At 34.9% G+C, this 7,682-nt stretch overlaps 1 pseudogene; it reads left to right on the top strand.

Moving 5' to 3' along the window:
* Positions 1 to 6,181: 6,181 nt before the first annotated feature.
* Positions 6,182 to 6,281, top strand: LOC117285656 (annotated as a pseudogene).
* Positions 6,282 to 7,682: the final 1,401 nt, after the last annotated feature.

The following is a 7,682-nucleotide window of genomic DNA, read 5'->3' as shown; positions in this document are numbered from 1 at the left end:
TTGGTTTTTTTGAAACAGGGTTTTGCTTTGTAGTTCAGGCTGGCCTTGAGCCCACTATGTAGCCCAGGCTGGCCTTGAACTCATAGTGAACCTCCTGTCTCAGCCTCCTCATACTTCAGGGAGAAATAAGTCTTAAATGCTCAAATTAAACAATGGAGACTAAAAATTAATGTGTCACATGTTCAATTTAAGACAAGAAAAAAATCAAACTCAAAAAAGTAGAAAGAACACAATAATAAAGATACACAAATAATAAAGTAGAAAACAATAGGGAAGATCAATAGTGCCAAAAGATAGATTTTTGAAAAATCTGAAAATCAATAAAACTCTGGCAAGAACGTTGTAGTGAAAAACAAAAGATATGACTCAAAAATAATCAAGTACGAAAAGTGAGAGGCAAAAGTATACAAGCTAAAAGGGTTTTTAAAACATAGTAAGAGAGGGATGGGGATTTAGTTCAGTGGTGCCACAGCCTGCCTCGAAAGCACAAGGTCCTTCCTGAGTTCGATTCCTGGAGCCAAAAGGAAAAATTAATAATAATAATAATAGGAAGAAGAAGATAGTGTTAAGAAAAATCTTTTCTGCCAAAACTTTGAAAACTTAGATGAAATAGAAAAATTCTCGGTCAGGGATTTAGCTCAGTGGTTCGGTGGTCTGCCTTACAAGTGCAAGGACCTGAGTTCAATCCCTGGTACCAAAAAAAAAGAAATAGAAAAATTCTTAGAAAAATATAACTACTTATTGAAACAAATTTAAGAAGAAAAAACTTTAATAGTTTACTACCCAAAAAGAAATTAACTCAATAGTTCTACTAAATATTCAAGAATATTTCAATTTACAAAAAAGTATAAAAAAGAAACAATCCTAACTCATTTTACAAACTAACCTTGACAGAAAAACCAGATCAAAAACAGCATGAGGACAGAATTTTACAGACCACCCTACTCTATAACACAGATGTAAAATCTAAACATCTAAACAAAACATCGGCTAGACACAGCAACACATAAAAATGTACCACAGAGGGTTTATTCTGGGAATGAAAGTTCCTTTATCATTTGTAATTCCCCACATTAGTGAATTAAATGAGAAAAATCATCTCGCTGCTAAAAAATAATTCAGTTAAATATCCATTCATGATAAAAAAATCTCATTATACACTAGAAGGAAATTAATAAGAAATACCTTTTAAAAACTCACAGCAGCCAGGCATGGTGGCGCACGCTTGTAATCCCAGCACACGGGAGGCTGAGGCAGGGGATCACTGTAAATTCAAAACCAGTCTGGGCTACATAGTGATTTCCTGGTCAGTCTCAACTACACAATGAGACCCTGTCTCAAAAAAAAAAAAAAAAAAAAAAAAAAAAAAAAAAAAAAAACTTACAGTAAACTTTATAGCCAGTGATAAATTCTTGAAACTCTTTTCTGTAAGATTAGGAACCCGAAGAGAATGTACATCATTACGATTTTGACCTGTACGTTGTAAATAAGACACAGAAAGAGGAAAGGAAAATAATGGAGGCAGGGGAAAAGTTATTAGAACTAATAAGGAGGAATCAAAATTGTTAGTTTTCAAAGATGGTTAAGATGATCTATACGGGGCTGGGGATATAACTCAGTGATAGAACATTTGCCTAGTATGTGCAAGAACTTGTGTTCAATGCCTAGCATTACACAAAAAAATATCATCTATGTGTCAAAAGCTAAATAATCTACAGATAAATGAGCTGAATAACTAGAAGCAGGTGACAAGGTCATTGGACACAAAGTCAGTACACAAAAACCAATTTCACTTAAGTCAATTTCAGTTCCATGAACAAAAATCAACTCATTTCCAGTAAAAACAGAAAAATACAACTTTCAAAACTATGGCCACACAACAAATAACATTAAAACATAAGGGAAGTAGGAATAAATCTTTTAAAAGATGTACAAGACTGGTATAGAGAAGTACTTAAAGCTTTATTGAGAAGCCTTAAAGGAGAATTGTTTAACATAAGAAACACATGTGATGTGGGGCTGGGGATTTAGCTCAGTGGTTCCAATGCCCGCTTCACAAGCACAAGGTCCCACGTTCGATTCCCAGTACCCCCCCCCAAAAAAAAGAAGAAGAAGAAAGAAATACTTGTGCAGAACCCAGTAAGTCCTCAAAAGATCCTAAGATAAAGGCATTGTTGTTATCATCATCCCATTTGCAGAGGAGGAAAGTAGAAATTTTCCCAAGGTCACAAATCTCAATGGCAGGAGGGCTGGAATTTGAATTCAACAAGTTTTTCTACAGAAAGATATTCTTACTTTTATACTGTCTCCTAATGAGATAAATACATGGAGAAGGCCACCCCATTTATGGTTAAAGATATCATTTCTTCCCCCAAATATTCTGTAATTTCAAGGCATTCTAATCAAAATCCCAGGAAGTGCAATAGGTTCAGGAGTAGCATCTCTCTAGATTTTGGGATTGATTTAAGTGTTGGGAGCAAATCAAACTTCTGCCTTAACCCTTGTTGAAGTCAAGATCTGAACAGCCCTTTTATTAAGCACCTACTATGTTGCTTCTGAGAAAAAATAGATTATATCAGATTATTCCTCACACTGAGACCTTTAACCACTGGGAAAACACTCCAAAAATACAAAAAGCAACAATGTTAGTCAATACTTGAAGGGACAAGATCCAAAGAAAAGGGAAATGAACGGAATTAAACCAGGACTCTAAAGACAGTTCCCCATCAAAATATTTGCCTGGCTGGACATTACTTTGTGTGGTGGCACAGGCTTGTAATCCCAGGTCTCTGGGAGGCCGAGCCAGGAGGATTGCAAGTCTGAGCCCAGCCCAAACAATTTAGCAGCTTCTTAAGACCCTGTTTTAAAAAAAGTTTTGCCTAAATAGTACATACGCAAGACAATGCTGCAAGGAATCAAATGGAAATTTTGGCAATGCTTATAGTTCAAGGAAGACCAAATTAGAGTTAGGAGCTCCGGGCTTTCGGTATAAACATAAGAATTAAATCTTAGAAGTAAAGGTGTCATGGGAAAAGATAATTCTCAGTTACATCAAGTAAATCAGATCAAAACCTATATGCCTGACAGATGAAAATTAAATCCTTATCTGGAACTTCTAAAATTTATCAGGAACAAAAATCAGAAACCAATAAAAAATTAATAGCACATAAAAGATTTAAAAAACAAGGAAGCTGAGACGTCATCCCCAAAAGAAAACTTTTACCCATAGGTAATTCTGATTTTTAATTTAATAGATGCAGACTTTTTTTGCAGTACTGGGGATCAAACCGAGGACTGCACTTGTGAGGCAGGCACAGTGCCACTGAGCTAAATCCTTGGCCCCAGATGCAGACTTTTTTATTATGTATATTTGCATGACATAATAATTGCATTCATCTTGGGGAACTGGTACATATACATATCACACCTTGGTCATTTTATTCCTCCAATCAAATGCAGATTTTATGATTAATACATCAGGAAAATGCATTAAAAGATAGCATAATAAAATAATACATCACTAATAACGTAACAGAGTAGCAGAGTAATGGAATAATTAATTAATTAATTAATCCAAAAGGAGGCAAGAAATTTATGTTTGTTTTTTGAGTTTTGGGGTGTTTTTTTTTTGGTTTTTTTTGGTTTTTTGAGACAGTCTCTCCTTATGTAGTTGAGACTGACCTGGAACTCACTATGTCCCAGGCTGGTCTTGAACTCACAGCAATCCTCCTGCCTCAGCCTCCCAAGTGCTGGGATTACAGGTGTACACCACCACACCCAGCTAAGTCTTTTGTTTTGTTTTGGTTTGGCTTTTGGTATTTTAAGAAATTTATGAAAAGAAAAACTATGGGGAAAATGCACAAAAGTAATATGTTAGATTTAACCCTTATATCTACAATTAAATAATAATGGATTGAATACTCCAAATAAAGGTAAAGACAGACTCAATTTTTTAACTTGCTGCTGACAAAAGACATACTTTAAATAGAAATTCAGAAAAAGATAAAAATAAAAGAATACAAAAAAAATACCATCCAAATACTAACCAAAATAAGGCTGGCATATGGTTTTACCAAAATGGACAAAGTAGACTTTAAGACAAAACCTACTACCAGAATTAAAGAGGTGAATCATAATGAAAAGAATGAGCCCAACAGAAGATAAATTCTATATGTTTATGCATCTAGTAGTACAACCATAAAACGATGGTGTAAGAGCCAACAGGATGAGCACGTAATATGCAATTGTAATTGTAAATTTTTACCACACCTTTACTGTAACATTGTAACTGATAGACTAACAAGATAAACAGCAAGAATAGAGGAAATTTTAATGGTGTGATTAACAAACTTGACTAAAACACTAAACTCAGCTTTCAAGCACACATGGATTATTGACATGGTTCAATAAATTTCAATTTAAAAAATCATGTCTCAAAGACAAAGAGCATACAGAAAACATCCTTTACCCACAGAGGAACTGTCTCAGTCTATGTCCTGCTGTTATAACAGAATACCACAGACTGAGTAAAGTGCACTTATTGGCTCGTAGTTCTGAAAGCTGAAAAGTCCAAGATTGAGAGGATGCATTTGGCAAGGGCGTCCTTGCTATATAACAGTGGAAGACATGATGAAAGGGTGTCTTGGTTACTTTCCTTGTTGCTGAGACAAAATACCTGAGACTCAAAGTTTAAGGAGGGAAATTTTAGTTCAGATCAGTTTGTAGCAGTCTTGTTCCATAGTTGGCTGGTTCCAAAGCAGGTCAGCATGGCAGAAAAGCATCATGGAGGAGAAATAGTTTATGGCGTGGCAAGCAGAAGGCAGTGAGCAGCAAGCAGCAGCAGCAAGTCTGCCTTCCCTCTCTCCCTTTATATTTCATCCAGGCTATAAGCCTATATTGACTGGTGCTACCCACACCTGGGGAGGAGCTTGCATTTTCCACAACCAGAACTATGCTAATTTCAAACAGTCGGCTAATTTTGTAGCACACACACTTAATCCTAGTATTGCACACCCTAGATCCAGCCAGCTCTGAAAACCCCACCTATGGGAGGACACATCTAGATAAAAGCCATAACAGAGGGGAGGAATGTGGAACTGAACCTTTTATTGGGAGCCCATTCCTCAAGCAACAGCATCAATTCCACCTCTCTATAACACCCTCTGAGGTCCCATTTCTTAATACCATGACAACGGCAATTAACTTTTTACATGAGTTTTGGAGAACATTCAAAAATGGCAAGCTAAGCAAAACACTAGAAACAAAAATATTAATGAATACCACTAAATGTTTGGAAGTCAGACACACTTCTAAACCACCTATAGATGATAGAAGAATTCACAGTGAAAATTAGAAAACATTGTGAACTAAATGATTACAAAAACCCAATACATCAAAACACTGCAGATGCAGCCAAGCAGTGCCTAAAAGGAAATGAAGCATTAATAAATATGTTATAAATAAACCATGAAAAGTATCCTAAGCATCTATTCCAAGAACCTATCAAAGAAGATCAACTTAAATCTAAAGAAAATACAAAAAATGCATAACAAAGAGCATAGATCAATAACATGGGGGAAATATATATAGGAGAAAATCAACAAAGCCAAAAGCTGAATTTTTTGTGAAGACTAATGAAATTAATAAACACTTAGCAAAACTGATCAAAGAGAAAACATATCCCAATATCAAGAATTTTTTTGTTGTTGTTGTACCAGGGATCAAACTTGGGACCTTGTGTTTTTAAGGCAGGTGGTGGAACCTCTGAGCCAAATCCCTGGCCCCCCCAATATCAAGAATGTTAAAAAGAGACATCACTATGAATCAGACCCTCCATAAGTTAAAAATATGGGCCAGGGATTTAGCTCAGTGGCTCTGTACCTGCCTCACAAGTGCAAGGTCCTGAGTTTGATCCTGGTACCAAAAAAAAAAATGTTTTTTAATTAAATTAAAAAAAAAAAAAAATATATATATAGATAGACATTATGAACAATGGCCAACATTTAAAAATTGTCATTAAATGAAAAATTTCTTGAAATTCACTCTGAAAGAAATTGAAATTATTTCCTATTCTAATAAATTATATAATTCTAATAACTTATATTTCTAGCAAAGCTTCTAATAAAAATTAGTTCCTAGTTCTAACAAAATTTGTATATGCCATTTTAAATTTTCTCATAAAGTGCTCACTTCGGCAGCACATATGTTGGAACGATACAGAGAAGATTAGCGTGGCCCTGGGTGAGGATGACACACAAATTCATGAAGTGATCCATATTTTTAATGTGTAAAAATTTTTTTTCTCATAAACTCTACCTGGATTACTAAGTGAACTCTTGTAAGTACTTAAGGAAGGACTGGACATAAATCTTACATAAGCTCTCACAATACTAGAAAGAGGAAAAGACTTCCAGTTTGTTTTATGGGAGTAATATAATCATGGTACCAAACTGTGATGAAACTCTGTAAAAAGGGAAGTAACCTATCAATCTCCAATGTGCACATAGCTGAAAATCCCAAACATAATAGTAGTTAATAAAATGCAATTATACTTTTAAATTATATATATAAAGATTTTTAAATGCAAAGCCCAATGTAATTCACCGTGCTTATAGAACAAGGAGAAAGGCTGAGCATCGTGGCTCATGCCTGCAATCCCAGCTTTGGGAGGCTGAGACAGGAAGACCAAGAACTCGAGGGCAGCCTGGGCCACACAGCAAGTTCAAGGCTGGCTTGGATTACATAGAGAGACCCTGTCTCAGAAGAAAATAAAAAAAGGAAAAAACAAATAAAAGTAGGCATCAAATCAATTAATGCAGAAAAGATATTTGATGATATTCAGTTACTCATATATGTCAAACTCATTTTTAAAAACAGGACTAGAAAGAAATGCCATCAATCTGATTATTTAAAGTATCTTTTATTTATGTATTTATTTTTATTATCGGGGTGTGTGCTGGGGATTGAATTCAGGACCTTGCACTTGCCAGGCAGGCATGATGCCCAGCCCCCTAAAGTATCTTTTTAAAAACAACATCAAATATCGTGCTCAGTGGTAAAATACAAAAAAGTCCTCTTAGAAGTTAGGAATAAGATGAAAATATCTACTATTATTATTTCATTTCCGTTCCATTATATTGGAGTCATAGCCAATGCAATAGGGCAATACACATTTAAAATGATTAAGAAGCTCACAAAGAAAAACTTTGTTATAGTTAGCCACCAATGCAATTGTGAACAATTTCCAGAAGAATTTATATACAAACTATTAAAATTCATAAGGGCATTTACCAAAGTCACTGGATATAAGGTTAATGTTACAAAGTAATTGCATCAATTTAAAAATGAAAAATCTAAAGAACTCATATACATCAGCATCAAAGAATAAATCTTGTGGTAAAATATGGAATCTTTTACAAATAAATGGGATGATGTACAAAGTTCACGGACTAAAAGATTCAAAATTATGAAAGTAGTTGTCATTTCTGTGAAGGTAGTTGTCTAGCAGGATTTTTGTTTCGTTAGATTTTTTGTTTGTTTTGGTGGAAATTGACAAGCCAGTTCTACAGAGGGTAAAAAAAAAATCTTGAAGAAGATGCAAGGTTAGAAAAGTGTGCAGCCCAAAAATCATGCATGGTCACATGATTTACAGCACAGATGCTCCGCAGTGTAATGGGGACATG

The sequence above is a fragment of the Fukomys damarensis genome, unplaced genomic scaffold (assembly GCF_012274545.1).
Source record: "Fukomys damarensis isolate Sample0158 unplaced genomic scaffold, DMR_v1.0_HiC HiC_scaffold_11, whole genome shotgun sequence".
Classification (NCBI taxonomy): domain Eukaryota; kingdom Metazoa; phylum Chordata; class Mammalia; order Rodentia; family Bathyergidae; genus Fukomys; species Fukomys damarensis.
Note: the sequence above shows the minus strand (reverse complement) of the source record. Positions and strands in the feature narration are given on the sequence as shown.